A 16,366-nucleotide genomic window follows, 5' to 3' on the forward strand; every position below is an offset into this window, starting at 1 on the left:
TCTTGACTGCACATCGAGCTCTGGCTTGTCTCTGAACCTTCTCCTGCTGCTGGCAGAACAGAGATCTTGCAGGACAGAGGACCACGGTCACCCCTCCGGCTGCTTTGTCTACAGCTGCTTGTGCTGTAGCCCCCGGTCACAGCTTCGGGTCCTATATTGCCCAAATCATTTTGCAACTGAGACACTTCCAAAGAGACTGTTAGGAAACAGAACCAACTGTGAAAAAAGAAAACGAGTCCCCATAGCTGACATTTCTATTATGAAGCTAAAAAAAAAAAAAAAATTTCCCTTTTGCTCTAAATGATTTTTCAGAATTTATTCGCCGGGTGAAAGCGATTTATCACACCGAAGGGGATATTTACATGCACACGTATGTGCAGGCTAGCAGAAAGGTGCAGGGTGGGTACAGTGAGCTGGTGGAGGCGAAGCCGGGCTGTGTGCTGGATGTTTTGCATAGCTCTGTCAAAACGAGGCAGTTAATTGCAGTTTATCTGGCTGACGGACTTCCTGTGCTTTGTGTTGCTCCCATATGAGGTAAAGCAAGCCAGAGTATATGAATGAAAGCAAAAATAGAAGTTAAAATGAAGAATACAATAAGGCTTTAGATTGAGATGTCATATTTTCAAAATACTAGAAATACATTGTATTTTTTTGTCTTCTTGTTTATTTATTTATTTATTTATTTATTTTCAAACAACTCTCGAGCACCACTGATGTTACCAAGTATTCTGCGTTAAAATAGAGTAAAAAAAATCAATAATACCTCTCAGTAGTTAAGGGTAGACCAAGTGTAAGGAGCTTGCCAGCATGTCCAAGCCAAGCCATACAGAAATGTTTCAGAGGCTGGAATTCACTGCAACCTGTAGGGACATCATACGCATAGAAAATAGCTCCAAATGGTATTGTTATGGCACTGTAGCTCTTGTGGAGCCCCTAAGTGCAGTCTATATTAAAAAAAAAAAAAAAAAAAAAAAAAAAGAGAGAGAGAGAAAGAGAGGGATCTTTTCATGACACAATTTATCAGAAATAAGGTTTTAATTCAAGGCCAAATATCAAGGTGGTGAACAACAGGTTGAAAAGGACTGAGTGCTAAGGGCAGTAGTCACTTACAGGATGATGGTAAGAGCTATATAGGGTAGGAGTATAAGAAATTCCACATCTATTAGTACAGTCTTATTTTATTTACAGATACAAACAATGGGAAGAATGATGTATGGCAAGATTATTTGTTAATTATAATTTTTAACAGTCCTGGCTGTTAGTTACTCTCATGCTTATTTCCCATCTCGTTGAACTCTAGGACCCCATCATTTCCTGGGCACGCACAGGGGTGCGATTTCTGTCACGAGGCCAAAATCCCCGTCCTGCTCAGCAGCAGCTGGCTGGCACTCGGCTCTCGCTGCAAGTCAGCTTGGGCTATCTCCCTTCAGAGCGATGGGTGTCATTAAACCCACGTCGAGCGCTGCAGTGCTGCGGTGCAGGGCAGGTTGGCTCCCAGCAGAACAGGTGGGGCTGCATCTCCCTTCTGAATCAGCTCCTGCGGGCGCCTGCCAGGTCCTCCCACTGCCGTTCCTCGCCACGTCTTCCTCCTGCTTTTTTTCTGGCGTGCTCGCTCTCGATCTGGTGCCACAACCATCAGACGTCACCTCGTCAGCCAAATGCTGGCTGGCGGCCGCAGGCTGCCCTTTGCTACCCACGTGTGGGATGTGTACATGCTGGCATTGTGTGCGTGGCTATCAAGATATTTTATTTGGTGCCCCACCACGGCACGTCTGCACGTCTTCACGAGTGAAAGGGGACGTGCCCCAGGCCTGCGAGTGATAGAGATCACACTGCATTTTGTGGATGCAGAGCAACGCCGACAGGAACACAACCAGAAGAGATTGGCTCTGCAGCAAAAGGGTGCAAAGCTTAGACTTTGAAGCCAAGATCCTTTGGAAGGGTGTTCAAAGCTGGTGCAATGGTCGGTCAGGGACAATGCTGCTGAATTTCAGGGGCAGGGTGACACCGTTGTAGGCAGAGCATCAGACAGGATGGAATCCTCCCCTGTTAGTATTGCCATAAACCATCGTGTACTAGCACTTACCATAGCTGGGGGGCCTGGCAGTGGCATTTTGCTCACTTACCCTTCCTTTGCCTTATGGACTTTTACTTCCTCCCTCCTCTGTGTGTTAATATATCATTTTTTTCCCTGTAAAAGCATTTTTCACAGCCACTGCTTCAGCTTTCATATGTCCAGTTCGTGCCTGGGTGACAAAATAATCGACTCCTGTCCCCCTTTTGCCCCTTGTTTGCTACTTTTCCACAGCCGGGATGTTGGCATCTCACAGGCTTGTCCAACATTGCTGTCATGGCACACACCAAAAAGAGTGAGATCTTAAACCAGATGCTTGTTTTTCGTGTTCACTAGATTTTTAGCTCTGCTCTTGCATGAGATGCTACCAAATCACAATACATACCTACTGCAGAAAGAAACGTTTTGAGGCATGTGAGGGTATGCATCTAGTGCACAGCATGCTGATCCACAAGTCGCTTCAGTGAACGCTCCTTTTTGTTGGAAGGAGGAAAAAATGTCCACAGGAGGATGTGACACAGAGCTGCCTACATCCTCTGAGAGACAAAAAAAAGAGAGGGCTTGAGGAAAAGGCTCGTGCAGATTGACAGAGAGGGAGGCAGTCAGAAGCTGGGAGATTCAGGTGCCGAGAGGTTGGCAAGGCACATGAGAGAGCAGGGAAAAGCTTGCCCTGTGGCCTGGAAGCATTTTGCAGTCTCTCCTCTTTGAAATTCACGTTTTTGGATGTGGCTCCTGCTAAAAACAGGGCGCAAATGCCTTTCTCAGCATGTCACAACTTTCGGACCAACCCACATAGGCGAACTGGAGACCTTGAGAACATATGCTTCCGTCCTATGTAAACAGCCAAAAATAGATTTCAGCTTTGCACAGCATTACATACAGTTTCTATTTTTAAATGCACACAAATTAATCTCATGCATTCATTCCTTTTTTTTTGCACGTGCCCTCCATTCATGCTTTTGAGTCTGATATGTGCTGAAGTCCCCGCCTTATCTTGAAAACCAATTTATCTGCAGATTTTGAGTGAAGAATACCAAGATTTCACTCCTGCTCTGAGGATATATTTAAATATGTGTATGAGGAATGAGAAAAATCCTTGCACCATGCCACGTGCATATTAAAACATGTGCAGCAATTGTAATTAGAACCTCTTACAAGCATGCCAGCCTTGTTCACAACTTGTCTCTAGCCTCGAGGAGGGCAATACGTCCCTCTGTCTGTGCTCTGGAGTGGTTGCACATCCCAGAGAGGCCTCTACATCGAGGCTTAAAACATCTGCCGGCTCTGCTTGCTTCCTTCTGCAGCCCATCTGCAAGGCTCCACCCTTGTACCAGCGAATATTTCGGTAGCTGCTTACTGTACCTTGCAGAAGTGGTGCTTTTCTTCCACAGCCAGCCCCTCCATCTGTCTTTCAGTCATCCACGTGCAGATTTCGTTGCCGTTCTGGGACTGCTAAGCCATTTGAAGCCCTTTCTGCTGGCCAAATAGCATGTGAAATGGTGCTGGCGGGGAAGCAGAGGCCAAGGACACATCCCAGAATGACACATCCTACGATGAGCACACAGGAATGGGCTCTGCAGCTGCTGACCATGCCCCGTGGAAGGAAAGCAGCCTTGGGCATCCAAAAGCACCGCACACGTTGCTGGTGCTCCCAGGTCTGCAGCGCTGGCTCAGCCTCAGCAGTCTGCTGCTTCAGGAAGAGATCAGCGAGGAACATCTGCTCGATTGCAGCTCTTTCCTCTTCTGGTGCCCTGTTACCCTCACGCTGAAACCCCCGTGGGACTTAAAGGCAGGAATCCAAAGAGCCTGCTACAAACACAGGCAAAGGGCTGCTCTTTCGCTTTGTACTTTAGCCTGGCTCCTGCTTAGGAACTGCACGAGAAAACCAAGGAGGATGAATTATGCTTCTGTGAAAACCCTCAGCGCACACCTCCAGTCAGGCAAGACACAATAACATTTCGAGGACAGTCCCGGAGCTGAAAAGAGCTGGTTATGGGGTAGCACTAGGTGCAGACTTTGCATATTAGTATTTACAAGGCGAGAACAATTTCAGGCTCTCAATTAGGGCCTGATCCTGTCCTTGCTCAGAGATAGGAGCTCAACACCTGCTTGCTGCACTCTCCCTGTCCCCAGGCCAAGCGTGCAGCCCCTGCCATCCTTCACGTAAATCTTCCTCCTCCCACGTCTCCCGTGTGCCCTTCTCCAAGCCAGCTGTCCCGGCTTCTTGCTGACACCCTCCCATGCCTGGCAGCCCCAGTAACAAATAACTCCAGCTGCACAAAGCTCACACCAAGGGCTGCCGGCACAGCCCAAGCCCTCGCACCCTTCAGCTGCTCCCTATTTTAAAACGTGCACCTTTGAGCATGATAAATTTAGATGGGAAGTAATCCCCCAGGCCTCTTGCTTCTGTGTTCTTCTCTGACACCATGAAGAGGTCTTTCATGTGAGAAATCTTTTCATCACATATAGAAGATCATTAGCAAATCCTGGTTTTTAGGTTCTTTGATAACCCAAAGAACCTGAGCTAACATTGAGCAGGGCTTTGCTGAGAGCAGGTACCAACAAAGGCTGGCACCAAGGCTGGCCTCCCATTTACAATTATTTTTTGTGATTCCACGCAGTCAGATCCCAGGCTGTTCCCATGGCTCCCATCAGTTGTTTTAAGCAGGATAATTGAATTTTCCTCTTGGCTTTCTGACTGTGCTGTGGACATGGGGTCCTTGGGTGATGGGCACTGCAGATTCGCCCTGCCCCAGAGGTCCATGTCTCTGGTGTCCAGCAGTTCTGGCGGAGACACTGACTGATTTATGGGGTGTCCAGAAGTTCTGGAGATCTTCACAAATTCCTTCTTCGGTTGCCCACGTAGGCACAGTTCCCACAGAGAAACACCAAAGGCTGTTCCCAGTACTGCTCCAGCAGATCTTGAAGCAGCTGTGTGTGGAGAGCAGGCTGGTGGAAGGCCTCGAGCTGATGTAGCTGCTCTGAAGCTCAAATCCCTTTTTTCTCAGCTCTAACCCCAAACCCTGCACAGGCACAGAGCCTCACGCTCCTCACAGGCGCTGCAGCTCTTAACACCGTTAATTAGGCCTGGAAAACGACCTTTGTGCTCGGCGTGGCTGGAGGGCCCGCAGCTCTCCCGGCTCGGCTCGGGGCAAACAGGGGTGATAAGGGTGAGAATCCGTGGCTGTGCTGGCTCAGCACTGGAGGTGGCTTTCCACCACACCCGGCTGTAAAGCAGGTGGAAATGTTTGTCTTGGGAAATAGGAGGAGGTGGAAGGAGCCACCCTCGTGCTTAGCTCAGCTCAGGGCAGAGAAAAGGCTTTGGTCGAGTCAGTGCTTTGTGAATTTGGGGAGGATTTCGTGACAGCCCTGAGGAATCAGAGAAGGGCTGTTCCACTGCCCTGTGACAGAAAGGCCGCAGCAGCGATATCCAGCACGGCACCTGTAATCCTCCAAAAGCATCCCATAAAAGACACCTGATATTCTTCAAAGGAAGGGCTGAAACCAGGTTGGGCAAGGCTGGTGTGCGTGAACAAGTTCCAGCCTGTCACGAAAACCTTCACTGGAGGCACAGCAGAGCCTGGAGAAGCCAAACCCAGCCCCTTTGGGGTCGCTGCTCTCAGATAAAGCCTCCACCTCTGCCTTTCCAGCACCGGCTTTGGATGGGGCTAGCGGTGACTGAAGCGTGGCCTTGGCCAGCCCCAGCCTGGCTAAGGACAGACAGCGTCACGGAGCCCCCACCAGCAGACACAGAGGAGCTCGGCTGAGCTCAGGGCTCCGCTTCAGCCTCAGATCTCGCCGGGCTTCAAATTCTTTCCATTAGCTTTATCTTAACCTTTCTGTTCCACACACAACGATATCAGAGCTGCTTAGGCTCCACTGGCACGGCTCCTGTGCTCGCTTTTGTATTTTGTTGGCAGCAGCAGACTGGCCGAGGTAAATTTGGGCTCACTGGCTGATTTCAGGCAAAACCTGCAGGAGCAGTTAACCATCAGGGGCAGCCGTCCAGGCACAGGGCAATCTCCCCCTGGCCTGGAGGTTGTGCCGAGGCTGCTCACAGACACCAACCAGAGAGTCCACATGGAAGAGGCACTGTGTCCCTCCCACCCACGTTTGGTGGGAATCTGTGTCTTGTTGGATGCCAGAGGATCCAGCTATAAATCCACGGGGAAACCAGGCTTTCCTGCCTCTGCTGCTCAACTTCTTTTTAACATTTTGTGGTAAGGGGGTTTCTTTTTCTTTGTTTTATAACCCAGAGTGCCAAATCGCAAGAAACTCCCAGGTGCCGATGAACTTCCAGTCATCCTTTTGCTTGGCAAAATCCGCATTAGCCCAAAACTGCAGCCTGAGAGAAACAACCGAGGAGATGCCTGTCATCAGCAAATGATAGCAACTGTTAATTATGCAGTGGTGCTATAAATGTGCCGTGCTGCGTGGTGATAAAAAAGCACCACTCGGAAAGACTCACGGCTTCCAAAAGGCAGAGCAAACCGAGGCGCTACCGAGCGAGCACGAGAGCAGCCACGTTTCCCAGCGGTGGGGTCCCGATGCTTGTGCTGGAGCTGCAAGAAGCACCGCCAGTGTGTGAGGAGGTGGCAGATATATGGGATTGTTTGACTTGATATATGGGATTGTTTGCCTTGAGACTCAGTTATGCCAGCAAGCAGCCCCCCAGGGTTTGCCCCCCAGCTTGTGGGGGATGCTGAAGAGGGAAGCCCTCACTGTACGGTGGGATTTCCCCAGAAGCCTCACTGGGACCCAGTGAAGGTTCTCTGGAGCTGGAGGGGCTGCTTGCTGGTTCCTGAATAAATAATGTATTGCTTTCCTTCAGGGCATTAATATGCATTAGGCAGAAGAGCTGAACAAGCTCATTTTTTTAACCGATCCCCACCAGATTTATGACAGCTCAGAAAGCATGAGGGCATGGCAGGGAGCTGCTTTGTCGAAGCGCCCATCTGTACGGCAACAGAGCTGCCCGTGGGCATCTTCTCGGCATGCATCACTTCACCAGGAGACCTAAAATAATTCCTGGCCAATGCTGTTATTTGCTTGACCTTCCTGAAATATGTGGTGGCATGGGCTGCCCGGCCAACACACGCAGGGAAAGAGCCCATGAGAGCAGGAAACGTGATGCATGGCCATTGCCGGGCAGGTCCCGGCGCTTCCCAGAGAAGCTCCCCTCCCTGCGTCAGGGCTGGCGCAACCAGGGGCACCTCTCGCAGCGGTGACGACATCTGGAGTGATTGAAGCTGTTGTAAGAGATGATTAGGGATGCCTCTCTCATCGCTGGTTTCGTTGTTTATTTCTTTTCTTGTCTGGATGAATTTGGTGCATGCGAAGCCTGCAAAAAGAGTGTGGCTGTCTTATTCCAGGAAACCAAGCAGAGGCTGGTACCCAAAGGCTTGTGGCCACTGACCCTTTACTCCAAGGTAAAGGGCTCACGAATTATCCCAGCTCCCCCTCTTTCTTCTTTTAAAGATAATCTTCCCTCTCAGCCCAAAGCAGAAACACAAAATGAACAGCGCAAGCACTGCTGGAGGAAAATATGCCAGCTCCCCTCTCACAGTGCCCACAGGCTGGGAGCTCAGCCCCAAATCCCCACTGGACCTCAGCCCCAGCACCTTCCTGAGAAGGAAGATTTTTGTTTCCCTTCGCATTAAAGGTGTAGGGTTTTGCACCAGCTATCATTCTGGACTACACGACCAATACATTATGTCAAAATAAATGTTAGAAATGAAATTTCACAACGTTTCATTATGCATTTTCTCTGGATTTGCCTGCACAAAGTTCTCCCATACTGAAGTACGAGGTTTGGGTATTTTTTTTTTTCTGTCTGAATAACTGCAATGTGGCGCTGGCTGAGGAAGGACACTCACCTCTTAAATGTGGTGAGACTGCATGAGGCGTGCAGCTACATTTAGGAACGTTTTCTCTTGCCCACAGTAATATTTATGTATATTTGATGGGTCGTAACTGCTCCATTAACTTCAGAGGATGTCGGAAAGAGCCTTGAATGAGAGCCCTGGTGTTTTGATTATTATATGATCGTTTGTGTTTATCTACTTATGGGCCATGCTGAAAACATTGGTCTGGCCTCATTATTCAGAGCAACTTCTTGGTGAAGAAATTGTTAAAATCTTGAAATGCATTAGACATATGTGCAGCGTGCAAGAGCTGAGGGCTCCATCCTTCCCTCACACACAGCTGCCGATTTCCAAGGACCGGAGCTTTCTAGGGCGGTAATTAAGCTTTAAATGGAGAGATCAAATGTAAAATAAAGATCTCATTAGCCTTGACGGAGCACAGGCTTTCTCCACGGCAGAAGGGCAAGCGAGTGTGGAGGGTGGGATAAGAGGAAATGGGTCTGATGCGTGCTGACCCACGTGTGTCTGTGTGAGGCAGGGGAAGAGAGTTTTCCTAAGGGCACGGCAGGGTTAAGCTGGGCGTTTAGGTCTGAAATTGCTCCAGTAACGTTCCTATGCAAATGCAAGCTGGAGCCTTGAAAATAAAAAAATAAAATAATAAAAAAAAAAGAGCCACGGTGCCAAGTGACTGCAACAAGACAGGGCAAGAGCTAGCGAGCGTGAGGCTGGCCCCAGCGCTCCCTTTTGACAAGATAATAACAGCTGAAGGGACGTAGGCTGGCTCCTTAAGACGAGTATAACTCGTCCTTAGCAGCGTGGAGCAACGCAACCGCAGCTTGCACCAGCTTTGTGGGCGTCGTGGTGTGACGAGACAGAGAGAAACATTTGTCCAGTGGAAATCCATGGAAATGGGCTTGCACTCTGTGAGATGTTTTGCTCTCCCTGGTGGTGGTGAAGCCACTGCTGGGTGTCCTGGGCTCCGGGGGCTGATCTGGGCTCGGGGAGAGCCGTGCTTGGGAGGGCAGTGCCACGTTGCTGTGCCCCAGCCTGTCTCACTCTACTTACCACATTTCTTGGTGGCTCCCCAGCTGGGGACAGAGCCTGCAAGCCACCTGCTGCAGGAGGGACTTGCTTTCCTTTGAGGCCGGCAGGCGTCTGCTTTCAGAAAATCGTTCTGCTCCCACTTGGGAATAAAGGAATCCCCCCAGTGACTTTTCTGTAGTTTTGTGTCTTCCTTCGTCGGATGGAGCTGGGTCAGCCAGGAGCTTCAATGAAACAGGCACGAGGCAGGTGCAGGCAGTCCATCACCACCAGCAAGTGCCAAGGAAATCATCACCAGCAGCTTCATCCCTGCCCGTCCTGGTGCTGGCAGCGCCGCAGCCAGGCGTGATGGATGTTGCTCCCTGCTGGTAAAGCTGGGGAAGGCCCAGCAGGAGGGCAGCAGGATCGTTTTGCGCCTGCTTCTGGCCTCCTGGTGCGGCATTTTGGCAGCTCTGGGCAGCACCCCACATCCTCGCTCCGATGGCAATGGGGGAAGTGGAGTGAGAGAGTGAAACGCCTGGCTGGAAAGCAGCCCCTGCTAACAAGGTGACTTTTCATTTAGACCCCAAATGCTTGGAGCCTTTGGGAAAACTGCTGCAATTTGCACTCACTGTGTGCCAGAGGAATCCCACTGCCTTCGGAGGAGGCATCTGGGTAGCAGAGAGCTGCTTTCTTCTCAGGCAGCCCTTCCCTTCCAGCATCTCCTCACAGATCCTGGCTGAGTTACTATGGCAATCAGAGCACATCGGGGGCATTTACACTGAACTCGCTGTCACCAGGGCCACAGGGGAGGAAAACCAGCAGGCCAGGCTGCTTAACTCCTGAGTTAAGTGTCAAGGGAAGCAAGGAAAGGGCTGGAAGCAGCTGGAAAGGACCGGAGGCCCTGCGCCTTCCTCCAGGTCCTGCTCTGCAGCCCCGAGCTCTGCCACCCTCCAGCTCCACGCTGCCCCAGCCAGGCTATTTTTATCGCTGGGACCGCAGTTTTTTACTTACTAATCTTATCCTGCGGTGCTGATTACTCCTGATTACGATGGAATTTAAACTTCCTTAATGGCTGTGTGCTGCACGGCATAAATCAGAGGATGGCGTCGGCAGCCGGAGCTGGGGAACGGGGCACGGCTTGGGCTGCTGCAAGGGAGCCGCGTGTCGTGCCGGGAGCAGGCACTGCCAGCTCGTGTGAAAGAAGCTGTAAGAGCCTACACGGCTTTATTCTTCCTTTTTACTTGACTGAACAGTCAGTCAGGAAGAGTTTTTAAGTCACCATCGCAAATAGCCAGAAGAGGGAAACCCAAGCAGCTGTCAGGACGGATTTTCCTGGAAAGCTGCGCACAAACCGCTGCCCGTATTTACATTGTTCAAGCACATTTTTCTAGCTCTGAAGGATTCACTAGGGCATATGATGTACTATTTCCAATCGGATGAGCTAATTTTTCAGTAAATCGTTCTGCTTTGCCATAATCCATCTTTTTTATTTTATTTTTTCTTGTATCTGTTGGAATTATTTAATCTATCTCTGCCAAAAGTTAAGCTGCATTGGTTAATTGAGAGAGGAGAGGAGAGGGAGAGGAGAGGGAGAGGAGAGGGAGAGGAGAGGGAGAGGAGAGGGAGAGGAGAGGGAGAGGAGAGGGAGAGGAGAGGGAGAGGAGAGGGAGAGGAGAGGGAGAGGAGAGGAGAGAGTGTGTCAGTCCTGCCTTGGACAAACTATCATTTATCCTCCAATACCTCCACATCGTGCTCTTTAATGTGTAGTTAGGAGAAAGAATCGCCACGGTCCTAGGGACTGCATTTGCATTTAAATGAATTTTTAAACATTTTCCTGTTTAACCTTCCTGATGGAACAGATGTATCTGCCTCTGGAAAAAAAGGAGAAGAAAAAAAAAAAGGAAAAACAATAAATAATATATCCACTGAGCGCTTCACCTTGGGAAAGGGCTTATTTTCCACATCAGTCTGTTCACCAGAAAAATATCGTCATGTACCTACCAGTTCACAGCCCAGGTAGCACCACAAGAGCAACCCCAGGGGTGATTTAGTAGCACGGAGCTGCTGGCATTGTCAGTGGCACAACCATGTGGGCATTTTCTCAGCACATCACTTGTCTTAGGGACAAGCCACGATGGCTTTCTACACGTGCTGCATTTACTCCGTTCCCCTGTCGTTGCAGAAGGCCAAGATGGGAAAACGAGGCCTGTGTCGATGCACAGCACAGCCACAAATTCGAGGAATGCTTCCCAGGCAAGTTAAAGCAAATTAGTAATTACCGTGAGTGACAGGTGCTCTGCAGCCACCACGGAGCAGCCTTGATGAATACTGAAAATCTCCGAGCAGAGGAGTTGCAGCTCTGGCTGTCAGCACGGCTATAATTAGGCAGCGCTAAGCGAAATGGCTTCTGCTCAGATGTTCTCCCTCGAGGATCCGCAGATCTGGACGGTCTTAGGAAGGAGGGAGATTAAAAAGGGCTGCTTTTGAGCCGTGGGGCCTGCGGCTGCCAGCCGAAATGGGAACCAAATGTGGTGGGCACAGGGCTTGGGCAAGAGCGGGGCGGCTCTGCCTCTCAGCCCAGGGTGTCAGGCTTTGCATTCCCCTCGTGCCTTATTTTCCAGGGCCTCCGAGCACCTCCCAAGCACTCGAGTTATGCCTCTCAAGCAGCCAGGAGTATTAATCACTTGAAGGATGAGTTAATAATCTCGGAGTTGTTGAGACACGCTGAAGGACAAGCTGATAAATTTTCATTGCACGGTGGGGAAGCGCTCCTCGGGCGGGGAGAGCAGGTCGATGACAAGCACAGAAGTCTCCGGGGAAGCAGATGAAGAGGCAGAAGTTTTCTGTGCGAGCAGGAACAGTCACTTCTAAATAAATAAGAAAAAAAACTCCTGTGGAAAAGTCAAGCAGTGTTAAAAGAGATCCAGATCTCCCTGCTTGAGGATCAATCTTTGTATAAAAGCTAATTGTTGTAGTATAATTTCTCCAGCAAGGTTTTCTTCAGCATCGTGCCTCTGATTTTTTTTTTTTACAGTTTAGAGAAAATAAACACCCATGGAGCATTCGTGGACAGAAATAGCTCCCCAGTTATCAGTGAGCTCTTGGGTGTTTTTCACGCTGGATATCTCAGCCCCGACCTTGTTCTTCACGTGCAGTGTATCGGGAAGGGGCTCACCTTTGAGGACACCACAGCGGCCTGTGAGGAACGGGGCTGTGACCACAGCAGTGACAGCAGCAGCAGCAGCTGTGATGGATATTAAGGTGCCACTGCTGCAATCAGCCCTGTCTGTGGTGTCGAACTCAGCCCAAAAGAGCAGGGCTGAGCTTCCCCCAGTGCTTTCACGGGCAAAGCCGGTGCCACCCACGCGGGCTCGGGAGAGAAAGAAGCGCAGGGGTGACGCCAACACAGTTTGGGACAATGAAGGAGGGGGAGAGGCTTCGTTTTGGAGTGGGAAGTGGGAGCACAGCTCCCGGATGAGTCAGTGAGGAAGAGCCCCCGCAGAGGAGTCTCACACCTCAGAGCTGCTCGCTGCTGCCTCTCGGCTCCTGTCCTACTTTCCAGGGAAGCCGCAAAGTTCACTGCATTCTCGTAATGCCCCCAACAGCAATTCCGAGCAACCTGCACCGTCACGGCACTCCTTCAGCTCCACAAAGAGGAATCCGAAGGTGACAGACAGCGCTGCTCACCGGCGCTCCTCCTTGCGTGAGTAAGAGCTCAGCGAGGCAGGGAGGGAGCTTCTGTGAATCACACGGGAGTGTAACATCGTCTTTTATGTATCTGTGCAGAAAATGATGAGGCAGAGAGGATGAAGAAGCACTCTGGGAACTCCACTCCACATCAGTTGTGCGTTACCTGATTTATTCTGAGGTAATCACTGCCTAAAATGAAGAAACCTGGCCGCTTTTCCCAAAGCCCTGTGTGTAGCCCTCTGTTCCTGACCAACAGAAAGGACTTCGTGTCAAGTGTACACTGGCCTCCCCTGACTGCAGAAAAACCTGCCTCATTCAGGAATTTCATCACCTTGCACAGCGTCCTGGAACAACCAATGCTGGCAGGCACCTCTGGACATCATTTCGAGTTCCCTGCTCTGCTGGGTTTTGGGCATCTCCAAGGATTGAGGCTCCAGAACCTCGCTGGGCAACCTGCGCCAGTGCTCTGCCACCCTCACATTAAAATGCTTTTCCTGAAGTGGAATTTCCTTTATTTGAGTCTGTTCTCATGCCTCGTCCTTTCACTGGGTGGCACTGAGAAGAGTCTGGCTCCGTCCTCTTTATCTTCCTTATCTTTCCAAATCCGTGACATTCCCTGTAGCAGCAGAGAGGATCAACTGGATTGTATTGCTGGAAGGGCACAGACCTCGCTTCCCAGTCTGTGGAAACCACTTTGAATTCACGACTAATTTGTTTGCATTTGGTTTTTATCAAACATCAGGCACCACCTGTACCACAGAAATCGAGATCTTTCAAAGCTCCCGTAAAGAGCTCAACTGCAGCTCTTTAATGCAGATCTTTAACGTGCTTCTTTTCTTCCCTACGCTTAATTTGCACTCGCAAATTCCCATCTGAGGATGCTGTAGAAGTGCCAGCCCAGCACCAAGTAGCTCTCACACGCTGGAGCTGGCCTGTAACGAGGTGGGGCTGATTCCTAATGACAGCCACAAGCTGGCACGTTTGCAGCCAGTCAAGAAGCATCACTCACTTACTCGGCTCCCAACACGGGCGTATTGGTAAAGCACCTCCTGGCTGTTAGGGTACGGGAGAATCTAAAACGGCTTGAAGTGGAAAAGGAAGCTCTCCCTTACATTTATGTTCTTGCAGACAAAAACTGCTTTCTGGAGCAAAGGTCCCCCAAACTGCACGCTGGGGATTTCTGGGAATACATCACTGTTCTGTTTAGCAAGATCTCTTCTGATGTGTACATTATCCACTGGCCTTTTTCATCACAGTCGCGATATGATCAGCTACAACCCTCAGTCCCTTCCCTCTGCAGTCCTCTCGGACCTGTGGGTGGCTCTTTCTCTCTTCTTACGCACTTACGGGTGGCTTTTTCTCTCTTCTTAGGCAGTCTTCTTACAGTCAGGATGGCTCTGACATAGCTTTAGCTGACCAAGTGTGTTTCAGAGCTACCTCGAGGTACAGAAGAAAGACACCTCCCACAGGTAACCGCTTCAGAGCACTGTCTGAGGTGGTAACATTGAGCAGCCTTCCAGAAGCGCCCCGCTCTCTGCATTACTGATTAAGATGCCTTGATATCTGCTTGGTTTTGATGTTTGATACCAAAACGGCTCTTACCTCGTACACATCTTGCATTCTGCCCTAGACAACACTACCTTATCTTATCTTCACCAGCACCATGCAGCACATCATCCTGCACTCCTCGTCCATGTTGCCAACACTTCGAAACTTCATTAGCACGTGCCACGATAAAAAGTGAAAATCTTTAATAGGATCAGGCCCAAAATCTCGAGGAGTTCCAGTATTAATTTCCTTCCCACTCAATAATCCTTTGTTGACGTTGCCTTGTGCTGGCTCCATACCCGCTCTGTCTGTCCAGCCCTAAGGCTATCCTGCACCCTGCAAGGCTGGTATGATTAAAAGGAATCAAATCAACCTGATTTAAGAAATTATCTCACCAATCTGGTGTCCAGGTAGATGAGTTATGCCTGGAAAACCAACAAGAGATACCAGGCGAATTTGCCATAATCATTTTATCTTACCTCGTTTTCTACTTACCTTCAGGTCTTAATTATTCTTTTCTTCAGAACTTGTTCTAAAGATTGCCTATGATTGCAGGAAGACTGATGAGCCTTTGACTGCCAAGATAATCTTTGTCTTTTTAATAAGCATGAGTACGGTGCCTCCTGTTCTGCTGTCAGACAGGAGCAGTGCTAGCTTAAGGGATTTTTAAGCTCTCTGTTCCTGGGATGGCGGTTTTACGCGCCAGTTCTTCAACACTCTTGATAGAGATGATTTTGTTTCTTCTCTCAGCCTGAGCACACCAAATGCTGTGAGTTTCTCTCCCACTTCACTTACAGTTCCTCCTGTGTCTCCATCTTTTTTCCAGCCTAGCTTTCTTTTCCAGCGTAGCAGGAGTGGGAAAAGAAGTCTTTTCTGCCTTGGGGTTGTGTGAACATGCAAGTTATTGCAGATTCCCTCTGAGAAGAGAAAGGTGATCATGAGATCGCGTTACATGCAAGGCCACCTTTCGCTACCCACTGTTTCATTCACCTTCCACCATAACATTTTACAAATATACAGACCTCTCTTATTGATGGGCTTTGGAGGAGAGCTGAGGAGTCCTGACAATTTGAGGCTGGAGATGGTACATTAAACTCCAGGGGAGCTCCTGGCAAAGTACCTGAAGAAGCACTTACGTCAGGGAATAAAGGTAAAACTGTTCAATTAAAGCCTTTGGCTTAGGCAGAGGCTTAGGCAGAGGCCTCTTCTTTTCCTTAGGTGCAGATTTTATGTCAGGCAAGGCAGCAGCCCATGGGTAATTCATCTGTTGCTAATCTGGTGGAAAAATTACATCAGCTGGCTAACTTTTCTAAGGATTAATGTGATTCTAATTCATACCCTAGCTTTATTGACCTTTGGCTGCGTAAAGTCCAGGTGAGCCTGCTGGAGTTTGCAGCTCCCCGTCTCCTTGCTTTACAGCCCACAGAAAGGCTTTTTGCACCCATACGTAACAGAAATCAAGGATGGTTTTGTAAAGTCTCACTAAAAATCATTCTAGTTTCTACCCCAGAATTTTTGCATGTGGGAGAGAAACAGGCATGTGTTTATTTTAATATAAGGAGGATCACATGGCTCTCGCTGATGGAATAAAAATATTATTTAATCAGGGAGTATAATTGTACACTGGTTTTGCGCGTTTGTAAACTACCTAATGGAGATGTTTTAGCATGTCTTTATGGACTATGAGTGAAGGTAGTGTTTTGGTAAAGCTAATCTTTTGCAACCCTACAGTAGTAATATTAAATAAATACAATAGCCATGGCTTAAAGATGCATATGCAAATTGTATAATTTCTCAAAATTATTAAAGAGTATATTTGCAGAGAGGAAAAAAAAAGTCTGATATCTGTCATGCAGTCCTTGTGATTTTTTAAAAGGATGAGCTAAGGAAAAGTTCAGGTCTAGGCACCAGGAAATGTTGAAGTCCTGCAGAAGGTAGTGGGAGGCGTTCTGGATCTGAAGCCCTTGCAGGAATGACTCCGTCATGCTTGCACTGTTTATTGAAAGCCATTTCAGTGAACTCTGTAGCTGGATGATTGATTCTCCGCTCTTGTTCAGAGGGAGGATTTTTTAATCATGTTAACTGAGCAGCAGGAAGGTGCACTTGGATATATGCTGAACAATAAACATTTTACAGTGGGATATTGAATTTTCTACCAACTTGGCAT

The 16,366-nt window shown here is 49.0% G+C and overlaps 2 long non-coding RNA genes across 2 annotated transcripts; both read right to left on the bottom strand.

Annotated features, from left to right (window-relative positions):
• Nucleotides 1-1,162: 1,162 nt before the first annotated feature.
• On the bottom strand, nt 1,163-4,073 carry LOC311432317. Its single transcript, XR_014689981.1, has 2 exons — nt 3,437-4,073; nt 1,163-2,905 (listed from the first exon to the last, which is right to left on the bottom strand). It is a non-coding gene; the product is annotated as an uncharacterized lncRNA (long non-coding RNA).
• A 7,510-nt stretch (nt 4,074-11,583) lies between these two features.
• LOC311432318 lies at nt 11,584-15,375 on the bottom strand. The gene is made up of 3 exons (XR_014689982.1): nt 15,222-15,375; nt 14,695-15,116; nt 11,584-14,535 (listed from the first exon to the last, which is right to left on the bottom strand). It is a non-coding gene; the product is annotated as an uncharacterized lncRNA (long non-coding RNA).
• Nucleotides 15,376-16,366: the final 991 nt, after the last annotated feature.

Source organism: Aythya ferina (genome assembly GCF_964211825.1).
Source record: "Aythya ferina genome assembly, chromosome: 2".
Lineage (NCBI taxonomy): Eukaryota > Metazoa > Chordata > Aves > Anseriformes > Anatidae > Aythya > Aythya ferina.